The sequence below is a fragment of the Biomphalaria glabrata genome, chromosome 10, assembly GCF_947242115.1.
Source record: "Biomphalaria glabrata chromosome 10, xgBioGlab47.1, whole genome shotgun sequence".
NCBI classification, from domain to species: Eukaryota; Metazoa; Mollusca; class Gastropoda; family Planorbidae; genus Biomphalaria; species Biomphalaria glabrata.
Window position 1 is genome coordinate 4,805,917 of NC_074720.1, and position 16,174 is coordinate 4,822,090.

The window sequence follows — 16,174 nt, forward strand, 5'->3', positions numbered from 1 at the left end:
TGTTTAAAAAGATTCCCACTGTGTTCACTTTCTCAAAACTTTTTGCGACAGATCATTCTATTACACTTAGCATAATGACTCAAAGTCAACCAATACAAATATAAGCCCGTATGATTTTTAAACAGTGGACAGTTTCAATCCATTTCTTTTCCAAAGTGCCGCACAACATTTATAGTTATAAATACAACTTTTAAAACAGCAATATGAAACTGATCTACAAATTTCTATTTCTTAAAACGGAAATCTAGTAACAAAAATAAAACCTTTTTTTTTTATTAAAATGAATACGATTCCCGCAGTTGCAAGAGAATTCTTGGACCTGGTGGGTGTTTGGATTTAATTAGACAATAAAAAAAAGATTTGATGCTGTTTTTTCTTGCTGCGTGACTTGTACATATTGAATAACGCTCGAGTGTAAATTTAAAAAGTTTCTATTAAGTGTTTCATTTAAGGAAACGAATAAAATCTTTACCATCACCTAACCCTAAGTCTTGGGGCACCACACACGATTTGTCAACCGTCCTTCTCCATTCGTCCCTGTCTTTTGCCTTGGATAGAACCTGTTTCAAATGAAGGCTCGTTCATTTCTTTATGTTGTCTTCCCATCGTTTTGTCTGCCTCTTCTTCTTTTTCCTGTTGCTGTTCCCTGAAGGGAGGTCTTTGCGAGCCCTGTAGACCTTGTAATACGGCCATAGAGTTTTAGATTCTAAATTCGTAATTTATGGTTATTCAATGACGAGTCTTCTAATTTTAACAGAATTAGTTATTTGAACAGAATTAGTTATTTGAACAGAATTAGTTATTTGAACAGAATTAGTTATTTGAACAGAATTAGTTATTTGAACAGAATTAGTTATTTGAACAGAATTAGTTATTTGAACAGAATTAGTTATTTGAACAGAATTAGTTATTTGAACAGGATTAGTTATTTGAACAGAATTAGTTATTTGAACAGAATTAGTTATTTGAACAGAATTAGTTATTTGAACAGAATTAGTTATTTGAACAGAATTAGTTATTTGAACAGAATTAGTTATTTGAACAGAATTAGTTATTTGAACAGAATTAGTTATTTGAACAGAATTAGTTATTTGAACAGAATTAGTTATTTGAACAGAATTAGTTATTTGAACAGAATTAGTAATTTGAACAGAATTAGTTATTTGAACAGAATTAGTTATTTGAACAGAATTAGTTATTTGAACAGATGTATCCTACAGACATGTTATAATAGAATTCAAAGAGATTTTTCTAAATGAAAAGGATGAAATCTTAAAAAAATCGTTCATTTACATAAACTTTATATTTCACTTAAAATTGTCTAAACGGCAATGCGTCGTGGTCAAATCTTGCGGACGGTATCCAGGTGAGGCCCAAAGAAGGTGTGATTATTTCAAATTTTAATGTTACTTTGATTCCACCATTTTACAGTTTTATAATGTCTGTCTCAACTCACTCTGTCTGTCTGTCTGTCTGTCTACAAAGATTAAGCGTATCATTTCTCTCACTTCCCATTTACGGATCACGTGAAAACTACTTACATATTCATTCCATATTGCAAAAACAAATTTCATCTCTGATAATACACATTATTATTATTATTATTATTATATTAGTGTTCATAACAAAACATGAATCAATTAATATATTAACCGACTAGTTAATCAAATAGTAGAACTAATTTGATTGTATTTGATATCGAAAAAATGGAATAAATCTTACAGTATTGGTATATCTGGCTGTAATTGTGGCGTTCTTACTTTATATAAGCTTCTTTTTTAAAAAGTATCTTTCATTCTCTGCACATTTTTCTTTTTTTGTTATTATTCGTATTATTCATGTCTGGTCACTTCGATGGCTAAATGGCTGGCATTCGTGCGTATAACGTAAACCCTTGTTATCACGGTGTAAAGATCTACATGTTGAATTTATCTTACAGTTGTCCTGTATTACCTTACATGAAAGTGAATATTCTGTGATCATTGACCTGGTCACCTCAACCGCTGGTCATTGAAATCATTCAACTTTGTATCAACTCCAACACAAACTTCCACGTTTTCTTTTTTCTTTTTTTTTTGTGTTAATTAATTTTTTTCTAATTTAAAAATAGAAATTTTGATTGCTTTTGTAAATAGTTCAATATTAAGTTCTTATATTGACTTCGCTTATGTAAATCTGAGATGGCTGACGAGAAATCGAGTTAACCTATATAATAAGATATGCCAACTAGTAAACCTTGGACAGGATATGACCTAATGACGTATAGTGGGGGTTGATATCCTATTTCAGCACGGATTATAGATAATTATGTATGAGTCTCAGCGGGGAGCTACTAGAAATCTAAACAAGATATACACAAACAATATTCTAAAAAAAAATTCTCTGAGGGCCATATTTTTTTGTTACTTTTCACTCACTGACATAATTAACATGATAGATGACACCTTTGACCTTTGCCTCATAAGTATAATATTCCTTTAACATTTGACACATTGACTTATATGACATATTTGACAAAGGCTAAGAGGACATTTGTTTTTTACAAATTTACATATTTGACAGACTGTAATTTTGAGACTTCCTTGCATATTTGATACATTTAAAATATTTATATGATAAAGAAATATTATCTTTTTGTTTATTTCAATGAAAATTTTGCTGATGTGTGTGTGTGTGTGTGTGTATAATTGTATTTAGTTTTTTTTTATACTATTGGGTGTAACTATCAAAAAGATTAGTACGTTAGGCCAACCAAACGTGTATAAATTAAGTCATAACATCTAAGTCATACATCTAAGTCATAACATCTAAGTCATAATATCTAAGTAATAACATCTATTCATAACATCTAAATCATATTATCTAAAATCTAAGTCATAATATCTATGTCATAATATCTAAGGCATAATATCTAAGGCATAACAACTTAGTCATAACATCTAAATCATAACATCTAATTCATAACATCCAAGTCTGTGTAGCTATGAAGTCATATATCACCTGTGTATTCACACATGTTTCTGAATTAGGTCTCAACACCTCTGCATTCATCAAATCGTAACTCCCAAGTATCCATGAAGCATCGATAACTGGGTATCGATACTGGAAACAGTTTCAACAACAGATTTTGTGTTAACAAATTAAAGTAAGGTATCGCTGTTAATTAGCGAGGCATTAAAAAGTGATCGTGCTCTAGTCTTTATACGATCTTTTTGTATTGTTTGTAAAGTATTTTCTACCAATAGATCTAGACATTGACTTGGGAGGCCAGAGTTGCCTTCAGACCTAATAACACAATACAGTACACTAGATGTAGAAATCATGGGTTACTCATGTGCCAGTGACTTTCTCTTGGCTTTACTGGTGTGTTCCTAAAAAATAAGTTTGATATCATCTTAGTTACAGGAGATGTCGGAGGTAATGCCATATTTAATAATCCATTAAAATTCACTCTTGACGTCTTGACACCACAACAAATTTCTATAACGATCAATAAAACAGTCTTAGTCTTAGTTTTAGCTTTGAAATCAGTGTTCCTCTCTAATCTTGATGAATCGCCTTATTGACGAGCTCCATCTGCCCAAAGCGCTAGGTTTTAGAATTGGCAGGTATTCGTCGTTACCTATTAGTAGGAGCAGTTTCACTGGGATTCTAGTTTATGAGCTGACCAGTTCCCTGACATTTAAAAACGCATGCCTTTTAAGAGTATTTTATAAACAATGGAATCCTCCGTTGACAGCTCTGGTTATGACATTTCCTTGAAGGCAGACAGAAATACTTGTAAAATATGAGCTAGTGAAACAGTAAACGCTAAAATAAAAAGCGAAGTTTCTGATATCTTCACGTAAGGTAAAAAAAAAGAAAATAATATTTTTATAGCTCAAAAGAACAACACTAGACCTAGTGTTACACAAAAACTCCTCTTCATTGTCTGTATAGAAAAGTTTTGTTCTTGGTCATATATAAGGCCTGTCTTCGAGTCCGAAGACTTGGTCATAAGCAATCCATAATAGTCAGTAAGGTGTTTTTTTTTTTTTTTTAGTTTTTCCTACAATACATTTTTTTTGTTAAAAGCTCTCTTCATTAATAATATTTTGGAGGGCATGAAAGTTTAAAGGTCAGACTAAACGTGCTGGGGAAAAAAAAAGTGGTCATGTGGAGGGTCCATGTCAACCTCCATGCCAACCCCTTATACTTTCTAATCCACCTCGATGATTAAATGCACCGTAACCTCCACAACATAGACGACTCCCCATACCCCCCCCCCTTTTCCCACCAAACACACACACACACACCTACCCGGAATACGTTAGGACCCTCACGTTTCTGTGCAGATGGGCCGACCCAAAGTTGTCTCCATCTCAAGCTATCATGTTGAGTGTGTGTCCCATTCCCGTCATGCCCCACACACGTCTTTGCAATGTATAATGCATGCAGGGATGCATCTGGTCGGATGAGGCACTTAGGGGCTGTCCACAACGTACGTCACGATGAGACCAAAACCACCGCGGAGAGACACCGAGACATTTTTACAACACTAAAAGATAGTGTTTTATTCATCACTTCTTTTTATTATCTATATGAAACTTTAATTAATAAAATACATTTGCAGGTTGGTTAGATCAGAGGTTCTCAAACATTTTTGACCCGGGGACCCCTTTATATAGTCTGACATAATTAACATGACAGATGACACCTTTGACCTTTGCCTCATAAGTATAATATTCCTTTAACATTTGACACATTGACTTATATGACATATTTGACAAAGGCTAAGAGGACATTTGTTTTTTACAAATTTACATATTTGACAGACTGTAATTTTGAGACTTCCTTGCATATTTGATACATTTAAAATATTTATATGATAAAGAAATATTATCTTTTTGTTTATTTCAATGAAAATTTTGCTGATGTGTGTGTGTGTGTGTGTGTATAATTTTATTTAGTTTTTTTTTATACTATTGGGTGTAACTATCAAAAAGATTAGTACGTTAGGCCAACCAAACGTGTATAAATTAGGTCATAACATCTAAGTCATACATCTAAGTCATAACATCTAAGTCATAACATCTAAGTCATAATATCTAAGTAATGACATCTATTCATAACATCTAAATCATAATATCTAAAATCTAAGTCATAATATCTAAGTCGTAACATCTAAGTCATAATATGTAAGTCATAACATCTAAGTCATAATATCTAAGTCATAACATCTAAGTCATAATATCTAAGTAATAACATCTATTCATAACATCTAAATCATATTATCTAAAATCTAAGTCATAATATCTATGTCATAATATCTAAGGCATAATATCTAGCATAACAACTTAGTCATAACATCTAAATCATAACATCTAATTCATAACATCAAAGTCTGTGTAGCTATGAAGTCATATATCACCTGTGTATTCACACATGTTTCTAAATTAGGTCTGAACACCTCTGCATTCATCAAATCGTAACTCCCAAGTATTCATGAAGTATCGATAACTGGGTATCGATACGGGGAACAATTTCAACAATAGAATTTGTGTTAAGAAATTAAGTAAGGTATCGCTGTTAATTAATGAGGCATTAAAAAGTGATCGTGCTCAAGTCTTTATACGATCTTTTTGTTTTGTTTGTAAAGTATTTTCTACCAATAGATCTAGACATTGACTTGAGAGGCCATAGTTGCCTTCGGACCTAATAACACAATACCGTACACTAGATGTATAAATCATGGGTTACTCATGTGCCAGTGACTTTCTCTTGGCTTTACTGGTGTGTTCCTAAAAAATAAGTTTGATATCATCTTAGTTACAGGAGATGTCGGAGGTAATGCCATATTTTATAGTCCATTAAAATTCACTCTTGACGTCTTGACAACACAAGACAGCGTAGGTCAACAAATTTCTATAACGATCAATAAAACAGTCTTAGTCTTAGTTTTAGCTTTGAAATCAGTGTTCCTCTCTAATCTTGATGAATCGCCTTATTGACGAGCTCCATCTGCCCAAAGCGCTAGGTTTTAGAATTGGCAGGTATTCGTCGTTACCTATTAGTAGGAGCAGTTTCACTGGGATTCTAATTTATGAGCTGACCAGTTCCCTGACATTTAAAAACGCATGCCTTTTAAGAGTATTTTATAAACAATGGAATCCTCCGTTGACAGCTCTGGTTATGACATTTCCTTGAAGGCAGACAGAAATACTTGTAAAATATGAGCTAGTGAAACAGTAAACGCTAAAATAAAAAGCGAAGTTTCTGATATCTTCACGTAAGGTAAAAAAAAAAGAAAATAATATTTTTATAGCTCAAAAGAACAACACTAGACCTAGTGTTACACAAAAACTCCTCTTCATTGTCTGTATAGAAAAGTTTTGTTCTTGGTCATATATAAGGCCTGTCTTCGAGTCCGAAGACTTGGTCATAAGCAATCCATAATAGCCAGTAAGGTGTCATGTTTTGTTTTTTTTTAGTTTTTCCTACAATACATTTTTTTGTTAAAAAGCACTCTTAATTAATAATATTTGGGAGGATATGAAAGTTTAAAGGTCAGACTAAACGTGCTGGGGAAAAAAAAAGAGGTAATGTGGAGGGTCCATGTCAACCTCCATGCCAACCCCTTATACTTTCTAATCCACCTCGATGATTAAATGCACCGCAACATCCACAATATAGACGACTCCCCATACCCCCACACACACACACCAAACACACACACACACCTACCCGGAATACGTTAGGACCCTCACGTTTCTGTGCAGATGGGCCGACCCAAAGTTGTCTCCATCTCAAGCTATCATGTTGAGTGTGTGTCCCATTCCCGTCATGCCCCACACACGTCTTTGCAATGTATAATGCATGCAGGGATGCATCTGGTCGGATGAGGCACTTAGGGGCTGTCCACAACGTACGTCACGATGAGACCAAAACCACCGCGGAGAGACACCGAGACATTTTTACAACACTAAAAGATAGTGTTTTATTCATCACTTCTTTTTATTATCTATATGAAACTTTAATTAATAAAATACATTTGCAGGTTGGTTAGATCAGAGGTTCTCAAACATTTTTGACCCGGGGACCCCTTTATATAGTCAAAACTTGCCAACGACCTCTAGTGAAGAAGTTATTTTAATTGTTTACAATTTTCATCTTTTTGGGGACCCCTTTCGTTCGTAGACCCCTGGGGGTCCGTGGACCGAAATGTGAGAAACACTGGGTTAGATATACTGATATCTATATAACAGAAAAGTCCTTTAACGACGTCAAATTTTATAACTATTCTAAAAAAAAGCGAGCTTTTAACAATTTCAGTAAAACATAGAAAGGATACAAGTAGAGGCGGATTAATACATTAAGGTGTGACAGGTAAAAAAAAGTGCTACCCCTTTCCTTATCACTCTTGAATATGTTTTGATTATTTCTTTAGTATTGAAGATGATCACATCCTAGACCAAACCTGCTGCCCAGGCGACGGAGAAAGGCAGCGGACTTTGTTCCATTCCGGGACTATCGAAATGACAGTCCTAGAAGTGCCACAAGAACAGCAGCATTTTATAAATGGCTTATTCATAAATAGTAAATCAAAATAAAAATATAAATATTAGAGCATGGAATGGGTTACCTGAGCTAGCCAGGAAAACCAGTGACTTGGCAGAATTTAAGTCATTGGTTAATATGCATGACTAAATGCATGACGCGTAGGACGTAATCATCTTTTTTTTTGAAGTAACGTCTGTATTATATAAGATAAGAAGAAGATAGACCAAACCTGCTGCCCAGACGACGGAGGAAGGTAGCGGGCTTTGTTCCATTCCTGGACTATCGAAATGACAGTCCAGAAGTGCCACAAGAAAAGCAGCATTTTATAAATGGCTTATTCATAAATAGTAAATCAAAATAAAAATATAAATATTTAAGCTAATTTGCTTCGTAGTGGAAGTCTTTTGTCGATTACAATACAGTACTTTACGTATCCCTTAGTCTTATGGACCGTTGGGGCACCACGCAAGATTTGTGGACTGTCTTTCTCGATTCCTCTCTTTCTTTGCTTAAGTTAGAACCTCTTTCAATGACAGGACCGTTCCATCACTTTCTCTGTCTGGCTCTTCTCATTTTTCCTGGTACTGTTTCCTGAAGGAAGGTCTTTGCGAGCACCGAAGACATTGTAATATAACCATAGATTTTTACCTTGCATTTTTAATTTTTTTTACGATAGTTAGCAGGTCATCATGGGGTCCATTCGCTGTAGTGACCCAGTCTCTAATCTCTTGGTTTTTGATGCGGTCTTTAAATGTGATACCTAGGAACCTTCTGTCGATTAGGCTTCATAAATAAATCTATTCTGTGAAATGAATTTTCCATTTCAAAGATGCAACAATGCTTGTTGAATTTATTTGTATTTCAATTTGTGGGTTATTCTTCTGTGTCTTATTCATGTCGGTGTTGAGCTTTTTTGAGACAAGAATCTGCTAGATATGTTACAATCATCGCTACTTGTTAACAGCGGTAGGTTCACACAGACGTCACGTTACTGGAACCATTTCAGTTAGTTTTAAATTAAAATTTAGATTGTTCATCTTCAATCTCCGTGTGGGGTGAGGGCTTCATAACAGAGACGTATCTAGGGTGTGGGAGGGAGGGGGAGAATTAGAAAATCTCCCGGGCCCCCACTTGAGTACCCCTAAATCAGTGGGTTTTATACGCTAAATATTAAATATTACACACAATGCAGGGGCCCCCAAAGCGGTCAAGCCCCCCGGGCCCCCAAATGATAGCAAATTTATAGCTACGCCACTGCATCAGAATCTCTGTTCCCTAAACAGAAACCACGTGGTTGAATTCAATGCATGTTTCCACAAGAGCCGTGATCACGTGACCTGCCAGACCTGTCGAGACGGAATTAGACAAGTCTGGGAACAATTTCAAAGAATATGAGACGCGATTAAATTATTTTTTACAATTATATAAATACGCAGGGGGTGGACTGACCCTAATTTTGCATTTGGGCTGGCATCGTAAATGACTGGTAGACCTACGTGTAAAGGGCCTGTTTGAATTGAAGTATGGTTCGTTATACTAAAAAGATTTTATAATATTCTGATACAAAATGGAGGTAAGGTCGCTGAGTGGTAAAACGCTTGTTTCCCGAATGCTGTGGAAAACTGGGATTTTTTTTGTTCTGGATCCTTAGGGCGCCTCTGAGTCCACCCAGCTCTAATAGGTAGCTGACATAAGTAGGGGAAGTGTAAAGGTGGTTGGTCGTTGTGCTGGCCACATGACACTCTCGTTAACCAGAGAAACAGATGTCCCTTATTTCTATAAGTCTCACAGATCTATGTTTGTTAATCGGATCATAAAAAATAAAAAAAAAAACAATTTAAACTAATTAAGAATGGGCCACAGTGCATATTTTACCTGCCTACTAAAACAAGCAAATAAAAAAAAACACTTAAAAAAACAAAGAATCAAAGAATTGTACGAAAAGAACCGCACACTTACTGCAATTTTTTCACTATGTTGAAAATTTATCTCCTTTTTTATGTGTAACACAAAAAATAAATTACCACTAATTAATTAACTGATTTAAAAAACAAAATAAACACATATTCAACAATGTATAATGGTATAAAGTTTCAATTTAATCCGAAAATGTAAAATGGGAGCAATGGCGTTATACGTGTATAAGATTTGTACTAGACGGACACACAGACAGACATAGAGTTGATATAAGCTTTGAAAAAAGGTAAGTAAATCCACTCATCCATGACTTAAGCTCTTAATGCTCGATAAACTTGACTTATTGTGAGAATAGGTACAAGTGAATGTCCAACATTATAATATGTCTTATGTCCAACATTATAATATGTCTTATGTCCAACATTATAATATGTCTTATGTCCAACATTATAATATGTCTTATGTCCAACATTATAATATGTCTTATGTCCAACATTATAATATGTCTTATGTCCAACATTATAATATGTCTTATGTCCAACATTATAATATGTCTTATGTCCATCATTATAATATGTCTTATGTCCAACATTATAATATGTCTTATGTCCAACATTATAATATGTCTTATGTCCAACATTATAGTATGTCTTATGTCCAACATTATAATATGTCTTATGTCCAACATTATAATATGTCTTATGTCCATCATTATAATATGTCTTATGTCCAACATTATAATATGTCTTATGTCCAACATTATAATATGTCTTATGTCCAACATTATAATATGTCTTATGTCCAACATTATAATATGTCTTATGTCCAACATTATAATATGTCTTATGTCCAACATTATAATATGTCTTATGTCCAACATTATAATATGTCTTATGTCCAACATTATAATATGTCTTATGTCCAACATTATAATATGTCTTATGTCCAACATTATAGTATGTCTTATGTCCAACATTATAGTATGTCTTATGTCCAACATTATAATATGTCTTATGTCCAACATTATAATATGTCTTATGTCCAACATTATAATATGTCTTATGTCCAACATTATAATATGTCTTATGTCCAACATTATAATATGTCTTATGTCCAACATTATAATATGTCTTATGTCCAACATTATAATATGTCTTATGTCCAACATTATAATATGTCTTATGTCCAACATTATAATATGTCTTATGTCCAACATTATAATATGTCTTATGTCCAACATTATAATATGTCTTATGTCCAACATTATAATATGTCTTATGTCCAACATTATAATATGTCTTATGTCCAACATTATAATATGTCTTATGTCCAACATTATAATATGTCTTATGTCCAACATTATAATATGTCTTATGTCCAACATTATAATATGTCTTATGTCCAACATTATAATATGTCTTATGTCCAACATTATAATATGTCTTATGTCCAACATTATAATATGTCTTATGTCCAACATTATAATATGTCTTATGTCCAACATTATAATATGTCTTATGTCCAACATTATAATATGTCTTATGTCCAACATTATAATATGTCTTATGTCCAACATTATAATATGTCTTATGTCCAACATTATAATATGTCTTATGTCCATCATTATAATATGTCTTATGTCCAACATTATAGTATGTCTTATGTCCAACATTATAATATGTCTTATGTCCAACATTATAATATGTCTTATGTCCAACATTATAGTATGTCTTATGTCCAACATTATAATATGTCTTATGTCCAACATTATAATATGTCTTATGTCCATCATTATAATATGTCTTATGTCCAACATTATAATATGTCTTATGTCCAACATTATAATATGTCTTATGTCCAACATTATAATATGTCTTATGTCCAACATTATAATATGTCTTATGTCCAACATTATAATATGTCTTATGTCCAACATTATAATATGTCTTATGTCCAACATTATAATATGTCTTATGTCCAACATTATAATATGTCTTATGTCCAACATTATAATATGTCTTATGTCCAACATTATAGTATGTCTTATGTCCAACATTATAATATGTCTTATGTCCAACATTATAATATGTCTTATGTCCAACATTATAATATGTCTTATGTCCAACATTATAATATGTCTTATGTCCAACATTATAATATGTCTTATGTCCAACATTATAATATGTCTTATGTCCAACATTATAATATGTCTTATGTCCAACATTATAATATGTCTTATGTCCAACATTATAATATGTCTTATGTCCAACATTATAATATGTCTTATGTCCAACATTATAATATGTCTTATGTCCAACATTATAATATGTCTTATGTCCAACATTATAATATGTCTTATGTCCAACATTATAATATGTCTTATGTCCAACATTATAATATGTCTTATGTCCAACATTATAATATGTCTTATGTCCAACATTATAATATGTCTTATGTCCAACATTATAATATGTCTTATGTCCAACATTATAATATGTCTTATGTCCAACATTATAATATGTCTTATGTCCAACATTATAATATGTCTTATGTCCAACATTATAATATGTCTTATGTCCAACATTATAATATGTCTTATGTCCAACATTATAATATGTCTTATGTCCAACATTATAATATGTCTTATGTCCAACATTATAATATGTCTTATGTCCAACATTATAATATGTCTTATGTCCATCATTATAATATGTCTTATGTCCAACATTATAGTATGTCTTATGTCCAACATTATAATATGTCTTATGTCCAACATTATAATATGTCTTATGTCCAACATTATAGTATGTCTTATGTCCAACATTATAATATGTCTTATGTCCAACATTATAATATGTCTTATGTCCATCATTATAATATGTCTTATGTCCAACATTATAATATGTCTTATGTCCAACATTATAATATGTCTTATGTCCAACATTATAATATGTCTTATGTCCAACATTATAATATGTCTTATGTCCAACATTATAATATGTCTTATGTCCAACATTATAATATGTCTTATGTCCAACATTATAATATGTCTTATGTCCAACATTATAGTATGTCTTATGTCCAACATTATAGTATGTCTTATGTCCAACATTATAATATGTCTTATGTCCAACATTATAATATGTCTTATGTCCAACATTATAATATGTCTTATGTCCAACATTATAATATGTCTTATGTCCAACATTATAATATGTCTTATGTCCAACATTATAATATGTCTTATGTCCAACATTATAATATGTCTTATGTCCAACATTATAATATGTCTTATGTCCAACATTATAATATGTCTTATGTCCAACATTATAATATGTCTTATGTCCAACATTATAATATGTCTTATGTCCAACATTATAATATGTCTTATGTCCAACATTATAATGTCTTATGCCCAACATTATAATATGTCTTATGTCCAACATTATAATATGTCTTATGCCCAACATTATAATATGTCTTATGCCCAACATTATAATATGTCTTATGTCCAACATTGTAATATGTCTTATGCCCAACATTGTAATATGTCTTATGTCCAACATTATAATATTTCACATGCTCAACATTATAATATGACACTCACTTTTAGGGCCGAGTCGTGTGGTAATACCAAAGCTGATTTAGACACCCAGTCCACCCCTGTAAATATATATGTGTGCAATACAGGTAGACAGTAGTGATACAACAAAAGACATTGTTATAGTATGCATTTGGTGACAAGCTGTTACCTTACATTAAAATGAAGTTAGAAATTACGCAGGAGGCGAGGTGGCAGAGGGGGGCCCAGAGTTCTAATCGTGGTGAAGACTGAGATTTTTAATTTCATGATCTTCGGGTGCCTCTGAGTCCACCCAGCTCCAATGGGTACCTGGCATTAGTTGGTATAGGTGGTTTGTTGATGTGCTGGCCACACGACACTCTCGTACTTAAGCTACAAAAAACAGATGGCAATTTACATCATCTGCACTATAGACCACAAGGTCTGAAAGGGGAACTTTACTTTACCGGTACTTTCTAGAAATTACACAACTGTTTAAGTTACATATAACAAATAATGTTTTCTTCTTATATTCTAGCCAGCTTTTAGCATTACATTGTTGGATAAAATTATTGCATACACGCATTCATTTAAAATAGAGACTTAATCTCGTCTAATTTTTTTTTTTGGCTGATTCAGGCAACCCGTCCCTTGCTCTAAAGACTCCATGGAAGAAGGAGCATTTGTACGAATTTGTCCTAGCATATGGAGTAATGGGGAGGGGGGGGTGAGATTGTACTAACCCGGAAGTGATGTCGGAGATATCAAAGCTTCGTGTGAGTGACTTCCCTTACACAGACAATTCAATAGTGTAAGGAAACACCAGAGGTCCTGTCTCAGGGGAGGTAATTAGTGTGACTGGATGGAAAGGGGAAATAAGTATGTGTAATACTATACGATGGCCCTTGTCCGTTTTTTTTTTTTGTCTATGTTATAGTTCAGACTTAGACTTCACTATTATATTTAATATGTATGTGTAATACTATACGATGGCCCACGTCCGTTAGTTTTGTCTATGTTATAGTCAAGACTAAGACTAAGACTTTACAGTTCTATTATTTTTCTTTAAATTCGGGGAAAGGTTACAGTTCAGCGAATGAATTCATGGTGTTACACAACTTTTTAAAAAGTAAATCTTGTATAGAGTAAAAGGAAAGGGCTATCCTATTGCGGCAATATCTCCATTTCTTGAAAGTTTTATTACCATTTTTCTACATACAACAACAATAATTACCACTCATTGATCGACCAATTTGGTTCATGTTTTATTTATAGATTTGTGTGTTGTCTTCTCAGATGAGTAATTTTTGCAAAAAAATTTTACTTGATTATAGAAATATAGAATAGAAAGTAGGAGACTAAAATGTGTTAAATAATTCACCCAGACGGACAAACAGACAGAGTGAGTGAGTATATACAATTTATGTAACATCCTCAATATGCAACTCAAGGAGAGCAGTCGTCCTGCTTCACATAGTAGGAGTCCGTCTAAGCGAGTCCATTCGTTATTAGAAGGCATGAACACTGACCTGCAACGTCACAACCTGTGGGCTGTTTAGACTGTAATGCACTAGTTTAGAGAGTAGGTTAGTTTTTGTTAGACAAATATATTGTGCATTGTTTTAGTGACGGTAAAAGTAGTGACGTAGTAAGACAGACTAATGACGTAGTAGACTAGACGAACAAGAGACCAACATGGCGTTATGTTAGAAGTAGGCTGTGTTTTGAATAGTAGTTGAATAGTAATTAGATATAGCGACGTTTTAAGAATACTGGACGGATTTCCCAATGGTTAATAAAGTCTCATTTTATAGAATTGAATGTTGTTATCAAGTATATCTGTTTGTAATGTTCTGTGGCTAACGTTAAGTTATAAATGATACATAGTCGAAGTCAGATTAGATTAGCCCATAGCAAAACCACTAGCTCATTGCCACGTCCCATGTCTGTACGCCGTGGCTACGAGCAATTGGTTAACACTGCACACAGGTAGTGACGTTGCATGCACAGTGATGAGGCCTTCAGTAACGAAATGTCTCGGTTTAAGTCAGTGTTTCCCAAACTGTGTTCCGCGGGGCCTGAAGGTGTTCCACGAGCTGCTGGAATAGTTAACTAGTAGGCGATCACATGAATTAATCTCTCTAAAATATCAGCAAAGTGTTCCGCTACATACTCTAGTGCTATTAGGGCATGGAATGGTTTGCCTGATCTAGCCAGGAAAGCCAGTGACTTGGCAGAACTTAAGTCATTGGTTAATATGCATGACTAAATGCATGACGCGTAGGACGTAATCATCTTCTTTTTTTTTGAAGTAACGTCTGTATTATATAAGATAAGATAAGATACTCAGAATGTGCGAAGTATTTCGTTATGGAAAATGTGTGGGAGACATTGGTCTAAAAGTGATACCATCACCATGTAGAGTACCTCGTACGTTTCTTAATTATTTACAATTGAAGATTGTTTTTTCTTCTGGTAGTCTTCTTCTTCTTGTTCTTATTTTTATGTTGGAGCGTTCAGATGACTAGACCAATAGATGAGATGAATTGTGCAGTGGTTTCCAAATCAGGGAGCTCTCCATATAGTTTTCTTTCTATTTGGGGTGTTTTGGGGCCAGTGTCTTGTACTGGTCTCTTGGTAAAGAGAACAATTTTGAAGGACATGGTCAGCATTCTCTGGTGATACTCCACATGGGCAGATTTCACTGGTTCCAATTCTGAGCTACCGGTGCATGTGTTGTCTCATTCTGTTGTGTCCTGTCCTGAGTCGAAAGATTAGACGTTGATCTTGACGGGATAGCTTATAATAGGCGTCATCTTTCTTGTGATTTGGGTGAGAGCTCGTCCATTTCTCATTTATTTTATTCACTATTTGATTCTTCATTTTTTTCTGGATAGAGTGCAATGTTTATTTGTTCTCCCACACTTGGCAAGCATGTCAGCATTTTCATTATCTTCGAGTTCCATATGTGCTGGTATCTATTGAATAATATTTTTATTTGCTGTTGTTGTTGAGCTTTATAAGTGCAGTCCTATGTTTTTTTTCATTTTGACATCAAAGCTTTTCAAATTTTAGAGGATTGTATTTGCATCGATTAGAAAGACAATCTAACTGTTTAGGTACTTGCATAATTTCTGACTTTTTTTCTTTCTGGCG

General features: G+C 33.4%; 1 protein-coding gene across 1 annotated transcript in view; it reads left to right on the forward strand.

The window, feature by feature from the left end:
* LOC106060779 (vesicular glutamate transporter 2-like) overlaps positions 1-16,174 on the forward strand; it is a 224,537-nt gene that overhangs the window by 546 nt on the left and 207,817 nt on the right. The gene's annotated exons all lie outside the window — the stretch shown is intronic.